The 17,420-nt window shown below is 42.0% G+C and overlaps 1 pseudogene; it reads left to right on the top strand.

Moving 5' to 3' along the window:
- Window positions 1-5,071: 5,071 nt before the first annotated feature.
- Window positions 5,072-6,414, top strand: LOC149831973 (NAC domain-containing protein 59 pseudogene; annotated as a pseudogene).
- The last annotated feature ends 11,006 nt before the right edge of the window (window positions 6,415-17,420 follow it).

Genomic DNA, 17,420 nt, shown 5'->3' with positions numbered 1-17,420 from the left:
CCACATATGGATTATCATACACCACATCCACCCGTGCATCAAAATTGTTCTAAAATTCTTCACTATGAAGCATCCAATTCTGATAATTACTCAAAAAACCCTTCTTGTATAGGTGATGTCTAATGGCATAAGGTTCTACAAACTAATTATTATTACACATCGTGCGGGGGCACCTAATCTGACATGTGGGATCTACTGTACTGACACTTGTCATTGCAAATTCAATAAAACTGTCAACACCATCCATATATTCAAGTGATACCTCATTGTCAACTATTCTATGGCACATCAATTCATGGTTTGCAGCCATTTTGGGTAACAGATGTTACAAATACTATCCTAACCAGTTGAGAATCATAAGAATGCTATGATAAAGAAAATATCTAATTTATCATGCATTCATGGTGGATGTAATGATTTGATATATATCACATACATACACACACACTCACATATATATATATATATATATATATATATATATATATATATATATATGATGTCATTCAATTACAAAAACTATGATATATACATTGATAACTTAATATTTTTTTGTGCAAAACTATCACATCATATTTATACTCATCACAAAGATATTTAGAATGATGAAATCAAATTCATCAACACGATATATTCATTTAAAGCATGTTTTCATGATATAATTTCACATGGAAGACATAATCAAATTAAAAATAACTTCATGCAAGCATGTATACAGTCACATCAAACAAGACAATATAATCACTCATTCATATCACAACAATGTCAAATATGTACTTGCAACAAACACACTCTAATATATCGCTAACTACTATCATGACTAACATAGAATCCGAACTCCAAAAATAAAAATACTTCTATTTTCATACATTCAAATCATGCTCCACATGATCTCTCAACTCCAGTAAAGTAGTCTTAGATATCCACAACTAAGTGAGTGTGTTAACAGAAAAGTGTTGCATCCAAAAAAATAAATAACCTATGATGCGCCTGCATCATTTACTCACCACGGGTATTTACACGATTTGCATTTTGCTTATTTCGTTTTACATAGCATTTTAAGCCGCATGCGATGCTTAGCATTAAGCACCGTGCATTTTACTCTGTTACGCACCTGTAATGCACATTACTCTTGCCGACCAAAGACAAAGACACAAGTGGGGCCTCCTGTCAGCCGAGCAAACACAACAGCAGGAGGGTGGATCTCCCTGTCGCTGTTGCTTAAACAAGGGCAGAAAGGCAGAGCCCCCTGCCAGAAAGTACCAGCGTCAGGGGTGCAGGTCCCCTGTCGGCCAAGCAAATACAATAGCAGGGGGGCAGATCCCCCTGTTGTTGTTGCTTAAACAAGGGTAGGGTGTCTTCGCTCCTGCCGACCGAACAAATATAACGGCAGGGGGGCGGGGGGGGGGGATCCCCCTGCCGTTGTTGCTTAAACACAATGGCAGAGGGAGCGAACCCCTATCTCCAGAGGGAAAAAGAAGGGCAGGGATAGAGCCCCTATCGAAGTAACCCCAACGATGGCAGGGGCATCGCTCCCATCGACCGAAATGAAAGAGAGATAAAGATCGGAGCAGAGGCAACACCTCTGCCGACAAATCCAAAGGCGACAGAGGCCTTGCCCCTACCTATCGAAAAAGACACAAAGGGCAGGGGTGTTACCCTTGCCTTCTTGTCAGAAAAATGAGCGACAAGGGCCGAAGTCCCTGTCTGACAAAGTGAGGGTAAGCAGAGCCTTGCCCTGCCTGCCTATCGTAGGGAAAAAAAAGGCAGGGGGCAAAAGCCTCTACCGACAAGGGACACATGGCAGGAGTGTCGCCCCTGCTGGAAAGAGACATGTAGTAAGGGGGAATCGCCTCTGCCAAAAAAGAAAAGAACGAAGAGGGACAAGACAATGAGGGGTAGCAGTTACCTATGAGAGAGGTAGGAGGGTCTCGTCGCCAGAACTCGTAGGAGAGAGCGACAAAAAGGGTGTTCTTGTGGTCACCAGCGTCGAGTGCCGAAACACGAGCAGAAGGGAGGGAGGAAAGCAACGGCGATATGACTGCTGATGTTCGATTGGCTGAAAAAGGAAGCAGGAGAGAGAGAGCGATGCGGGGTGATCGACGATCAGTGGTCGTCAATGGCAGCAAGGAAGAAGAAGATGATGGTGGTGTTCGGCGACTTCGGTTGCTAGCGTCTGCTCGAAGGATGGTCGACAGAGAGGAGGATCGAGCGACGACGGAGAAAAGGCAGTGGATCGACAGAAAATGGAAGAGAGAAAGAGAGAGCAGGGAAACAATTTTGCGCCCTAGATGGGCCGTTTTATATCAAAAAGTAGTGACAACTTAAGGACGGAAAATTCTATTGCTATTTAGCAACAGAAAAATTCTGCTAATAATTCATCGCTAGGTTGCGACGGAGTTTCAAACTGAAATTGTTCTTCGCTAATCTGTCGTTAATTAGCGATGGATTAGCGGCAAAATTTTTTCTTTGCTAATCTATCGCTAATTAGTGATTGATTTTGCGACGATAATATTTTGTCTCTACTCCGTCGCTAATTTTTTATTTTAACGACGAATAGTTTTTTCTCGCTAATCTGTCGCCAATTTGCGACGAAAAAAATCCATCGCAAATTTTCGTCGCTACTTAGCATTTTTCTTGTAGTGATATATAATATCTAGTTATAAACTTTTGTTTTTTAAACTTATCTATTCTTCTATAATTGGATATTGGATTTGACCCAAAGGGTCCAAGATCTATATTCAGATCCATCCTACCTCATATAGATCTTGGATCTTAACCCAAAGGGTCCAAAATCCATATCCAAATCCATCCTACCTCATATCGATCTTGGATCTCGCGCGACCCAAAGGGTCCAAGATCCAATATTAGGATCCATATATCGTTAATCGCACATATATATTATGTATTAAATCAATTTAATTATAAAATATATATCTATTTAATAAATATAACATTTATTAAATTTTAAATTAGACAAAAATCAGGAGCTATTACACACCAGATTCAAACCAGATTTGAGATTATGGTACCGGGTCTGAACCTGGCTCTAATTGGACCCACCATAAGAGAAACCATACCTGGATCCTATAAGGACTACATGAACCAGTCCCAGACCATACCCGGTAAAATAATATTTTTTATCATTTTTAAATTGAACATTTGATGATCTTAATCGAAACTCGGGTCGGGCCCGGGACTGGTATAAAATTTCACAAACCATACCAGCTCCATGTATTAATTGAACACTTCGGGTCCGACCCGGATTCTAAACGGCTCTTCTTATTTATCACCAAACCCTGACCTTATAGGGTTTGGTATGGGTTGGGTCCGGATCAACCCGACCGTTGACACCCCTACTCCGAGGACACTCGATGTTTTTTTGGTGTGGCTGATCCATTTTTAAGGTCAGAATGAATCTTGGGATTGATGTGGATCTCATGGAACGGATTTTGGTCACGATCTTGACAATATACCTTATCCGAACCACTTTCAAATATAGGTCTCATGTTTCTGAATTAATTTCCTGATACGGGCCTCTGTTTTCCTAAAACCTGACAAACAAAGACCTACCTTTTCATTATTTACAATATTAACCTTTATAATCAAATTACAAAATATTTACTATTTTTATTCATGAGGACAAATGAGCATTTTTAAATTCTAAAGGAGAATACCGGAAACCAAAATTAATCGTGTTTTGCAAGGTTATTGATGTTCCATATTTGACAGTCTTCGTAGAACCTGTGGTTCGTATCAGGAATTTCAGAAAAGGTTGACTCATATGTGGAATTAGGGGCAAAAAGTTGGCCCCTATATGGATTTTTTCCATACATTGTACAATCAACATGCTTCTGAGTTGGACATCATAGCTCTGTTTACTCAATCTCACCTCAAAGATGTGTTCAAAATGGTTGGTTTATTGGAAAGCGTTCATGTTTTTTGAACATGAAAATGTGATTTATTTTTTCAACGGTGAAAATTTTATACATTGTGGGCTATGGATCATTGAAGGTCTTGGAATATCTACACAAATCACAATCTCGTGATTTAAAAGCTGATTTTTACCAAGTAAACCATGTACTTCAGATGGACCAGATCAATATAAAACTTTTAAATTCTAGTATAAAAATATAGACTTTCCAATTAGATTATAAATAATATATATAGGTTTAATATTCGGTGCCTTTGATTGCACCAAATTATATGGAACTATTGAGGTGAAAAGCGTACGTTTTAGTTTTTTTGTAAATTAAATCTTATGGAGGTGATCTACAGTGTTTGTTTAGTGAGAAATAAGGTTTAAATCATATGATTGTGACACATAATCAGCTTTTTTAAAGTCTTAAAAAATGAAGTCTACAATGCACTAAAATTTCATAACAAAAAAAATTATATTTTTGAATTGAAATAACACGATCCAAGGTTTGATCCTTAGCAAACAAACCTTACTCAAGACATCTATGTGGTCAAATTGAGTTGATAAAGCTTGAACCTATGATTTCTCAGCTCAATAGTTGCATATAATTTGGTGCATTTAAAGACACACACCCACTATATATATATATATATATATATGAGAAATGGTTAATATATCCAATCGACTGCACAAAATATATATCCTGCATAAACTAATACATATAAAGTTTGGGATTGGGGAAGTGCTACTAAACCAACTTAATTAATAAACCAACAAATTGCAGTAGCCCGCGTCCAGCCTGCAGCTCAGCAGCTTGTGACGTAGAGACGTTGATTACTGCAGGAGTAGGCACTGTAGCGTGTAGAATAGGTAAGCAGCGTTGGTGGTTGGTGTGACCGGTACCCCACATGAGATTATGATACGACTCTTTCTTGGCAGACCAAGCATCAACAAGCATCATCCTTTTCAAACTGCTATACCAAATTATAAGTACATTAGCAATCTACATGCATCCATCCAGAGAGAGCGGTATCCTTTCCCTGCAGTTTCACCATTTATAGCCAACCTATAACATGCATCACCAATCTGTCCTCCTCGGTTCATCATCTACCATTTAAGGGGCACCTGAATTTCCAAGTGAAGGCCCCAAATATGGTGGACAACCTCCCTCCGGGCTTTAGATTTCATCCCACAGATGAGGAACTGGTTACCTATTATCTCACCCACAGGGTAACGGATTCTACTTTTATTGCCAAAGCCATTGCTGTCGTCGATCTCAACAGATGCGAACCATGGGACCTTCCTAGTAAGTAGTTTTCATTTTTTCAATTCATTTTGCTTCTTTTTCTTGTGTTAATTTACGCTTTCAGATCAGTAAAGCATCTTATCTTGGCCTTTGTGGTGCAGGTAAGGCTAGCATGGGGGAGAGAGAATGGTATTTCTTTAGCTTAAGGGACAGAAAGTACCCAACTGGCTTTAGGACAAATAGGGCAACAGACGCTGGTTACTGGAAGACTACTGGTAAGGACAAGGAGATCTCAACATCAGGAGTTTTGGTAGGCATGAAGAAAACCCTTGTGTTCTACAAAGGGAGAGCTCCTAAGGGAGAGAAAACCAACTGGGTCATGCATGAGTACCGACTCGCATCCAAATTTCCTTCTAAACTCCCAAAGGTAAATCTCGTCGAAAGCAACTTCAGGGGAGTAAGGATTCCATCCTACATTCAATCCTAGCCGCCCAACCATCGGCTAGGATTGGTCAACATTCACACCTAGATGTGGACTAATTCTAACCGTCCAGATGCATCAACTGGACGGCTAGGATCCTTTTTAACCTTGAGGGGTTGTTGAGAGTTGGATATCAGGAGAGCCAAACCGCTGTTTAGTTCGTTTACCAGCCCTACTCGTACCCTTCTGATTGTGGATTTCTTGCAGGAGGAATGGGTGGTCTGCAGGGTTTTCCAAAAGAGCCACGGTGGAAGAAGACTACCAAACCTCCCATCTTTACAACAGTCTCCGTTCAATTTAACACTGGAGGAAAGAGAGAGACAGTGCTTGGAGAATGATAATTATTACACAGAATCTAATTCGGAGCTATCAGAGATAACCAGGATAATTCGAAATCCATACACATCCAATGCTGATCATAATGGTAATAATAATAGTAGCAATACAACCAGCACCAGCACTATCACCACCACCAAGAATGGCTACGCCAACTTATTGGGCACAAGTTTACCAATTGCGAGGGAGAACTCATTAATGCAGAATTCTCTCTCTTCATTGCCAGGCAACAGTTTACTCAACCTGAATTTTCCTTCATCCTCGAGTTCAAACATATTGAGGTCATTGCAGTTGCAGATGAATATGGTGAACAATTATATTCATCAGCAGCAAGGAGCAACCAATAGCTTCTTAGATGCAATTGTTCCATCTGATTCTGGTATCGTGCGGCAAGCGCCTACTAATTTGGAATCTTTCTGGCATGGATGTTGAAGTTCGAGTGCTGACTAAGGGCGCAATTACTAATTGTAGATACTGTTGCATAATAAGTTGTGGAAAATTGTGTTTAGTGCAGGGCGGACATATCTAGGTGTCTGGCTCTTGTGTTTGTTATGGGTGGGCTGTAAAGTACTATTCCTTTATATCATTTTATCAATCTTAATGTAAAATAATAAGATTAGTTGCTCAAATTTCAAAGTGCTTTGTCTTGGCTCAGGCCAATATTTAAAGCTGTTCCTGATTTGTTTTCCTCTTTAATTGGATGACTTCTCCTCAACCAATTTCTGAAGCAATTTTACAGTTACAAATGGTACAAATTTTGAAGTGTCCCATATATTTTACATTATAACTACCAGTCTACCGGCAAACGAGGCTGATAATGATTTTTCAAAAAATTATTTGGAATGAGAATTTAAAAGGTACCATGAGGTCTTTGGTGGGATGGATGGTGATCTCTCAATCATTGGACTTAGGTGGGTTGGGTTGGGACAATCTCCATCGTTTTAATATGGCGTTTTTAGCGAAATGGTTGTGATTCATTTGCAAGAAGGTGAGCGGGTTGTCTATTGTTTTTTTATGAAAAATATGATTTATCAGATTGATCCTGGAATTGGTCAAAATCATAAATGGAACGGTGGCTCAGTGATTTGGAAGGAGTGAACTGATGTTATTTGAGAATTTTATCAGTTCATACGGGTAGTTGTTGGGGATGACAACACTACCTTTTTCTAGCAAGACAGGTGGAGGGGTGAGAGATCGCTTAGGGAACTCAGGGGTTGTTAACGCCTAACTCGAGTGATTGGGACATTATTTTGAGAAGGAACCCATCAGAAGTTGCCTTTTAGCGATGGACTGTTCTCATGTCTGATTTGAATGGCGTTTCCTTGACGCAGGCGGATGAGATCGAACTGATGCTTACTAATGATGGTCAGTTTTCTGCAACATCCTTCTATAGAGCGACGTCGTTTCCTTCAACATATTGGTTGCCAGAAAAATCACTGGGTTTTTTTTTTTTTTTGGGGGGGGGGGGGGGGATTGAAGAGGCCCGGTTTTCACTTAGCAAGTACGTGTTCCTTATGTATTTGCAATGAGGAATCGATTCAGCACTTGTTCTGAGAATGTGATTTCATGATGTATATGCTGCAACAGGCCTGGGGTGATCTGAGCTTGTCTTGGGAAGGGTTAGTTTTTCCTGTACAGATTTTGATTGCGAGCCACCTGAACTCGAGAGAAAAGTAAAATGTTATATGGCGTGTTGGGGTGTTGACTGCATGGAGATTAATCTGGTTGGAGCGCAATCAACCAAATTTTAGGGTTATCCATAGCAGCATGCATGAAGATTAGCAAAATGTGAAACTTGTTAGGGTGTCAGAATGCATGTCCCCCCCGAACAGGGCATCTCATGCTCGGGGGTCCCAAAAAACATCACGTATTTAAGCCCGTGCATCTCGTATCCCCATGTTTGTCAGCATTAATTAGCATTGGAGTTTGATGCGATTGCAAAGACTTAAGTACCCTCTTCTCCATTGGTGCCAAAAAAAATATCAATTCTAGAAAAGGAGTGATTGTAAATACTTAAGTGCCCCGAAGATGATTATTTAAGACCCAGTCTCTGCACTGTAGGATTATCCGAGAAAGAAATCTCTCCTGGAGGAGGCCATAAACATCAACCCTCTCACTCTCTCTCCCTTCTCTTTCTGCTTCTGCGCACATCTAGCAGAAGATCCTACATTGCACCATCAAGCACCGACTGACCTGCACATTGACTGTTGTGGAGCCTGATTCAGAGTTTTTACCCTTACAAGAGGAGGGTTTGGGGGCTCCTCCCAACGTGGGTAGCATCATTCAACTAAATGAGTTGTAGATCCTGATTCAGAGTTTTTACCCTTACAGGAGAGGGGTCTGGGGGCTCCTCCCAGCGTAGGTAGCATCATTCAACTTGAAGAGTTGTGGAGTCTGATTCAGAGTTTTTACCCTTACAGAAGGGAGGTCTGAGGGCTCCTCCCAGCGTGGGTAGCATCATTCAACTTGATGAGTTGTGGAGCTTGATTCAGAGTTTTTGCCCTTATAGAAGAAGGGTTTGGGGGCTCCTCCCAGCGTGGATAGCATCGTTCAACTTGATTCATTGTGGAGCCTGATTCAGAGTTTTTGCCCTTACAGGAGGGGGTTTGGGGGCTCCTCCCAGCGTGAGTAGCATCGTTCAACTTGATTCATTGTGAAGCCTGATTTAGAGTTTTTGCCCTTACAGAAGGGGGGTCCGGAAGCGCCCCCCGGCACAGGTCCCGGGTGTCGTGGTCAAAAAATACATAGGGTGTCGTGGTGAGAAAGACATATGTTTGTTCCAAATAACACAAAATAATAGGGGTCTGGTTTTTAGTTAAAATGAGGAACAAAATGACAATAGAAATAGCTGAAAATTTACAAGAATAAACTAGACTCAATAACGAAGACATCATTCTTTACGGATTTAGAATATGACCTTCGGTTAGGGAGATATGACCCTGATAAGTTGGTCCTAATTCGGGTAGAGATTTACAGCGATTTGCTTACTGAATAACACTACAAATCACTATAGTGATTTGCGGAACACACTACAAATCACTATAGTGAGATCCAACAACACTATAAATCGCTGCGGGGCTCGTTGGAGACCCAAAAACACTATAAATCACTATAGTGATTTGTGAAAGACACTACAAATCAATGTTGAAAAGCCGGATAACACTATAAATCGTTGTGGGGCTTGTTGGAGACCCAAAAATACTACAAATCGTTGTTGGAAGGCCTCAAAAAATTTTGGTCTGGGGGGCGCTGCCACCCAAGCCCTCCGCCAGGGGCGGGATCCACGCCGGGGGGGAGCCCCCGGACCCCCCTCCTGTAAGGGAAAAAGCTCTAAATCAGGCTCCACAACTCATCAAGTTGAATGATGTTACCCACGCTGGGAGGAGCCCCCAAACCCACTCCTATAAGGGCAAAAACTATAAATCAAGCTCCATAACTCATCAAGTTGAATGATGCTACAGTCAGTGTGCAGGTCATTCGGTGTTTGATGGAGCAATGTAGGATCGTCTGTTGGATGTGCACAGAAGTAGAGAGAGAAGGGAGAGAGAGTGAGATGGTTGATGTTCATGGCCTTCTTCAGGGGCAACTCTTTGCCTCCCTTGATTTCTTCTCTAGAGAGAGAGAGAGGGTTTTACAGTGTTTTACAGAGAAGGCAGAAGAAGAAGATGACAATGAAAAGTTCAAACAGACATTTTTGATGGCTCAGGTTTGTTTCGTCGGATGACCATCGGATCGCCGAATCACCATCGACGAAACGATTAAGGTTTGTTTCGCTGTGTAGACTTTGAAGAGTCAACATCATCCTCGACTTTCTGGATGGAGGACATGTTTGTCCTTTTTTTGAACTGTTTGTTTTTTCTTTTTTGAATGAAGGGCATTTTTGTTATTTTCTCAAACTGTCGCTTTATGAGAAGAATACCAAGAAAGGGTACTTAAGTCTTTGCAACCACACCAGACTCCAATGCTAAGTGATGTCAACATACACAGAAATATGAACCCCATGTGCTTGTATACGTGGTGCTTATTCAGACCCCCGAACAGAGGCGTGGGATTCAGTAAATCATCGGGGGAGAACATACACCACCCTCCCTCACCCAAAAGGCCCTCCTTTTGGTTTTACAACATAATTGCACATACAGTAACTGAACTTGGAATGTTCAAGAGAATACCAATAACCATGTATGGCCTTAAGAACGTGTGCAAGGCCATGATAGGCTGGCAATTGCTCTCTTGTTGCTTCCATTAATCAAAAAATGGAAGGCAGTCACCAAATAGTTTGACCTATACCAAGATCAGCTTAAGGACATGTCCTTATGCTAAATGATCAATCCTATTGTATATGACAAGAAAGAGTAATCTATTTTTGAGATAAAAAGGTGAAGTGCTACTTAAAATACACGAAATGCCTGTCAATATCGTCACCCTCCAATAAAAAATTTTTCCTAAATGTTCTGTTTGTAGCCTTTCTCATTTTTTCCATTTTTAATATTCAACTGTTATTGTGAAAAATTAAAGAACGAATTGAATAAAAATAAAATAAGAAATCAGGAAGGAAAATTGGATAAATAACAGGCATATATGTGGTTCGACCAAAGGTCTGCATTCACGAAAAAATGCTCTTACATTCTTTCTTTCTTTTTCTCTTTTTCATTTTATTCAATCTCTCAACTCATATATTTATACAGGTATATGATGTAAATAAAGAAACTCTTTTTACAACCAATATAAAAAACAATCAATATAACAAGGATGAGTGAGATCATGCAAATTAATTATAGCCATCTTCGATATGCGACAATCTTGAAAACTATAGATTATCGCCATCCTTAAGAAACAATAATTTTGAGGGTTGCTACAATCCTCTCAAATCATCGATGATCATGAAAACTGCCATCCATGCTAGGTGATAACTGTCATATGTGATAGGCGATATTTTTTCAGTCCTCTCAATTAAGCAATAATCTTGAAATATGTTATCCCTGATAGGTGATAACTGTCATATGTGATAGGCGATATTCTTCCATATTGTTATAGATTCCAATAGTTATCATTATTTCCTATTTCATCTCATACCACTACATTACAATGAGGGGTATAACTAGAATGCTTCTATGGAAGTGGTCTGAGTTCAGAAGGAATTGTCCATGCGTGCTTTTAGCCAAGCATTATTGGGACCTATTGTAATGATCAATAGAGGATATGTGACAACCACTATGGCAGATCTCATGGCTTAAGGGGCCTATATTCACATTGGAAATTTTTAAAGGCAAGTAGCTGTCATGGGCCAATTTCCTTCAATGGGCCAATGTGGCGCGCGCGACAGTCCTTCCTCACCGCCGCAAGCCTACTTGTCAGCTCGCTTGCTGATCGTGGAAGCTTGTAATCAGAGTGCAAGAGAGCAAGAGAGAATAGAGGGAGAGAAATTGCAATCACAAGAAGCAATCACAATGAGGGTGAACAAAAAAAAGCTCAACGCATTTACTTCATTCACAATTTTGCCCGAAGGCTATTACAGTTCAAGTATACGGGCTGCCCCTTCGGGGTATTGATTCACTTGAACTGGGCAGCTTACATCAGACTCAACAAAAGCAAAACAGACTCTAAGCGCAACTGTATAATGTAAGTCGCAAGGGAACATGCTCGCCCCTTCAAATCATGCACCGTCCTCGGCGCCATTTGTTTCATGGTAAGCTCTGACTTCAATCGGGTAGTGGTTGTTCATTCAGAATACAGGCTCCCACGTTGGTTCCGCTGTTTCCTCCCACTGCACCAAGTATTTCTTCGCCTCCCCCAAACAGTTGACCTTGTGGCGAAGGATCTAACTGAGCTGCTTTTCGGCCCGTTGTGCTGTCGAGGCCCTCTGCATGATGGGAGTGCATTATGGCACACTGCGTTTCGGGTCTCTATCATCCGGATGGAACTGCTTGAGGTTGCACACGTGAAACACCAGGTGCACCTTGAAGTCTGGGGGCAACTCCAGCTTGTATGCCAGCTTGCTCACCTTCTTTGTGATGGTGAAGGGTCCTTCACACTTTCTGAACAGTCCACGATCCCGCCCGCGGAAGATGCCTGTACGACCGGGATATAGCTTCACCAACACTTGGTCCCCAACTTGGAACCCTGCGGGCCGACGATGCTTGTCCGCCCACTTCTTCATTCTCTTTGTCGCCTTGTGTAAGGATGCCTTCGCTAACTCATTTTGCTCGTGCCAATCACGAACAAACTGATAGGCGAAGGATGGCCTTCCTTTTTCTTGTGCGGCAAGAGTGTGCGGGGTCACTCGCTGCTGCCCCATGGCTATCTCAAACGAGTTGTGGCCTGAAGACTCGCTTTTCTGCAGATTGTAACAAAAATGTGCCACATCAAGGAGCTTTACCCAATTTTTCTGATTGACACTAATAAAGTGCCTAAGGTACTGCTCAAGTATCTCGTTGATGTGCTCTGTCTGCGGATGGAAGCTTGTTGAAAACAGCAAATCAGAGCTAGGTAGCCGAAATACTTCATGTCAGAACTTGCCCATGAAGCGAGCATCGCGATGACTCACAATGCTCTTTGGTATACCTCAGTGCTTCACCACATGCTTTATGAATAACTCTACAGTCTTTTCTGTAGGGCACTCCTTGGAAGCTGGGATGAAGGTGACATACTTTGAGAAACGATCCACCACAACCAAAATAGAACTGAGTCCCTCTACCTTTGGCAGATTAACAATAAAGTCTATGGAGATGCTATCCCAAGGACGTTCTGGAATTGGTACAGGCTCAAGGAGACCTACAACCTTCTGGTTTGTCCCATTATCTTACTGGCAGATGAAGCATGTTTGCACATAACCATCAACGTCGTCTCTCATCTGCAGCCAATAGTAGCCATGCTCAAGGAGTGCTAAGGTCTGCTCCTGACTAGGATGGTCGGCCCATAGTGTATCATGTCACTCCTTAAGTAGTTCTCAGTGGAGGCTTCCCCACCGCGGCACGAAGATGCATCCTTCTTTTGTCACAAGGAGGCCATCCTGTAGCCAAAATTGCCGAGTCTTCCCTATCTGCGCTAGAGAAACAAGATGTTGTGCAGTCAGATATTGCTGCGTACCTTCGCAGATGCGGCTTAGCAATGCACCCTCCAAATGAACTTCAGAAGGTTCCGTGCGTGCAGCTGTTAGTTCAGTTTTATAGCTCAGAGCATCCTCCACAACATTGGTCTTTTCAACCTTATACTCCAAGGCAAAGTCAAACTCAGCCAAAAACATCTGTCATTGAGCTTGTTTAGGCGTCAACTTCTTCTGTGTCTGAAAATAGCTCGTGGTCACATTGTCCGTCTTGAAGACGAACTCAACACCCAAGAAGTAGTGCTGCCAGGTCCTGAGGTAGTACACAATGGCAGTCATCTCACGTTCATGCACTGTGTAACGCCTCTCTGCATCTTTCAGCTTACGACTCTCATATGCGATCAAACGACCATCTTGCATAATAACTCTGCCAATGGCAAAGTCTGAGACATCTGTGTGGACTTCAAAGGGTCTTGAATGATCAGGCAGTCGCAACACTAGCTCATTCACTAAGGCTTTCTTCAAGCTATCAAAGGCATCTTGGCACGCTCCTGTCTAGAGTCATGCCCGTTTTTTCTTTAACAAATCAGTGAGGGGCGCAATAATGAAAGAATAGCCTTTGATGAAACGCCGATAGTAGTTTGCCAAACCAAGGAATGACTGCAATTTTGGCACTTTGCTTGGCAGAACCCATTTCTGGATTGCCCTTATCTTTTGTTCATCCATACGCAGGGCACCACGCCCCACAACGTAGCCAAGGAAGTTGATCTCCTCCTGCCCGAAGAGACACTTCTCTCATTTAACATAAAGGTCATTCTCCTTCAGCACTTGAAACACTGTTCGCAAGTGCCCGACATGTTCCTCCATGTTGCTGTTGTAGATCATGATATCATCGAGGTAGACTACCACGAACTTGTCTAAATAAGGATAGAAGATCTGATTCATTAAAGTCGTGAACGTAGCTGGAGCATTTGTCAACCCGAATGACATTACTAAGAATTCATAAGCACCATAGCGAGTGACACAAGTTGTCTTCGGCTCATCACCTTCAGCAATCCTCACCTGCCAGTAACCCGATCACAGATCTAACTTGGAAAAGATACAGGCACTGCCTAGCTGATCAAAGAAGTTCGCTATCAATGACAATGAGTACTTATTTTTCACCGTGACTTTGTTCAAAGAACGGTAATCCACACATAACCGCTTGGAGCCGTTATGTTTCATCTGAAAAAGGACTGGGGCACCAAATGGGGCTTTCGATGGACGAATAATGCCTGCATCCAACATCTCATCTAGCTGCCTGCGCAACTCCTTCAGCTCAGCGGACCCCATATGGTATGGAACCATTGCAGAAGGCTTCGCTCCCGGGGTCAACTCAATATTGTGGTCGACCTCACGTCTTGTCAGAAGACGCTTTGGCAATTCCAGAGGCATCACCCCCCGAAATTCCTCTAACAGTGGAGCTAGGGTCGGTGACACTGCTGCTTCTACCTTCCCTTCTTCTGCGCGTACTGTAACTAAGAATGTATGCTCCCCATGCTCGACACCCTTCTTCAGTTGCATTGCCGATAGCACTGAAGACTTGTCTTTCTGTGCAAAGCACTATACTTTGTGAGACAAGTCTGACCCCATGATTGTCAATGTGTTAAACTTTGACAACATCATAATATTCTGGCTTCATAGAAACTTCATACCCAAAATCACTTTGACATCGTCCAAGGGCACCACAGAGAAGTTGGATTTGCCGGCCCAACTCCCCACTTGAATAACCACGTCTCTTGCTTCACCAAGGATGGGCTTGGCCTCAGAGTTTACCGTTTTCATGGACCTCTGCTTTGGCCTAGGCTTCAAGCCCAACCGCTCTGCCTCTTCCCGCGAGACAAAGTTGTGTGTAGCCCCTAAGTCTATCATTGTTGAAGTAGACTTTCCATTCATAATGACTTCCAAGTACATAAGTTCTTTATTGACCTGCATGTTCTTAGTCGTGCAACTTCTAGCTGCGTTAATCGATCGCATGGCCCCCATTCTTGGTTGCATTGTCTTAGTGTCACTACATTCAGTATCGCTGCATTCTTCCTGTACAACGTTGGCTTGCCCATTGTCTTTCACGAGGTGCTTTGGGCACTGCCTGGCGATGTGCCTATTGCCACAGAACCAGCATGTCACGACCGCACCCTTGTTGCTATTTTTATGACTTGTGTAGTTCTGTTTCTTTTTGGATTGATGGTGTATCAACGCTTCAACTTTATCATCGTGCCACTCATCCTTCTTGCCTTTGTGGTCAGGCTTCTTTCTGACTTTGGTGGATGGAGTAAAAGGCTTGCGCTGAGTGTCAACTAAGTGCTCGGCCCCCGCATATGCATCTTCCAAAAGACAAGGGTTGCTCCTTTCTACTTCAGACTGTGCCCATGTCTGAAATCCTATAATGAACCAGTTGAGCATGTTGTCTTCTGGCATGTTAGGTATCTCTAGCATAAGCTTCTGGAACATTCTGACATAGTCTTGCAACGAACCAGAGTGTTTAAGCTCATGAACCATCCGATATGCTTGACTCTGCGCATTTTTTGGCATAAAATAGTTGCACAACTCCATTTTGAAGTCGTCAAAGGTGTTTATCATGCATTGAACCCTCTCCATGTCGCTGCGCTTCCGCCTCCACCAAGCGATGGCATCTCCATCAAGTAAGGTTGTTGCGGCCTTAATCATTAGATCCTCAATGATCACATTCTGAATATCCAAGTAGTTTTTTACTTGGAACAAAAAGTTTTTAGTGGCCTTGCTATCACGAGAACCATTGAATTTCGTGGGTCTTGGCACATCAATCCTTGATAGCCTTTCACCATTTTCTCCATTTAGGTTCACTGTCTGCTGCAACGTATGGTTCTTCAACTGAAGCTCCCCTACTTCAGTCTGCAAGTCGACCACTATAGTTGTCAATGAAGTGACTTGCCCCATTAGTAAGTTTACCTACCCTTGCAGGCTCGCCACCACATCATTCAGTCCACTGAATGATTCACATGCGCGTGAAATCGCTTCCTCGTGCGAAATCACATCTTCCACTAGCTTATTAACAGTTACAACTAACTCTTCTTGGCCCCGAGGTGAACCCATCTCCTCAGCTTCAGCAATTGCCTTGTCTTTGGTGTTGCACAAGTTTTGATAAGGCGCCACGATGTCTTTCTCACAAATCGCAGCCTGTCGACGTGTCTGTCGACACCGACTCCAGAGTTCCTTCCTCAGCACGAGAACGGGCTCTGATACCACTTGTCACTGGCCTATTTCCTTCAATGGGCCAGCGCAGCGTGACAGTCCTTCCTCACCGCCGTAAGCCTACTTGTCAACTCGCTTGCCGATCGCGAAAACTTGTAATCAGAGTGCAAGAGAGCAAGAGAGAACAGAGAGAGAGAAATTGAAATCACAAGAAGCAATCACAACGAGGGTGAACAAAAAAAAGCTCAATGCATTTACTTCATTCACAATTTTGCTCGTAGGCTATTACAGTTCATGTATACAGGTTGCCCCTTTGGGGTATTGATTCACCTGAACTAGACAACTTACATCAGACTCATCAAAAGCAAAATAGACTCAAAGCACAATTGTACAATATAAATCGCAAGGGAACAATAGCAATCATATGGCTAAGACCCTAATAGCCTGGTATAATCCAGGTCGTTCTGTCGCTGGTATCCATACATGTCCTCGTTACTTGAATGTGGTATTCAACATAATTTTTGAAAGTCTTTAACGAAACTTGGACGAGCTACAAAAAATTTTGTGAAATTGTCGCCATAGATGATTCAACCTGACCTGAATAAAATATCGTCACTGCCTTGTTCAATCGAATCTGCATTGGCTTTTCATTGAAAAAGAAAATTCAACCCTGACTTGGATTAACAACTAATTAACATTATAAATTTGGTATTTTCTACTAAACAATTATGGACACGTTTTCATTATTGAAGTTATGGAGATGTTTTAGTTATTGTGACGAAACAATTGCATAATTCTGTCAAGAAAAAAAAAAGTGATAAAACAGTTGCATACCGCTCTCCTTTATTTTTTTGTTCTGTCTTAGCTAACCACCTTATATTTAATGGTGAACATTTTGGTTTCCCCTTCTTTTTTTTGTGCCATTTAATTTTTAGTAGTAGCTTAACATCTAATCCATCTTGTCAAAGCTTCCTTAACATTGTGTTGGCACTAGTTGACTTCAGGTAAAAATTTCATGCCCCAATTGTACTATAATTGGATCTCAAGCAAGTTTCCAAACAAATATTTACTTCCCCATGCTTTATGCTTCTTTCTTTCTTTATTGTACGATTATATTAATATTGAGTTGCAGACTTTGCAAACTACAAAGGACAAATGGTGCCTCTGCAAGCAGCGGATAGCGTTT

Source organism: Nuphar pumila, chromosome 7, assembly GCF_984573655.1.
Source record: "Nuphar pumila chromosome 7, dmNupPumi1.hap1.1, whole genome shotgun sequence".
NCBI classification, from domain to species: domain Eukaryota; kingdom Viridiplantae; phylum Streptophyta; class Magnoliopsida; order Nymphaeales; family Nymphaeaceae; genus Nuphar; species Nuphar pumila.
Note: the sequence above shows the minus strand (reverse complement) of the source record. Positions and strands in the feature narration are given on the sequence as shown.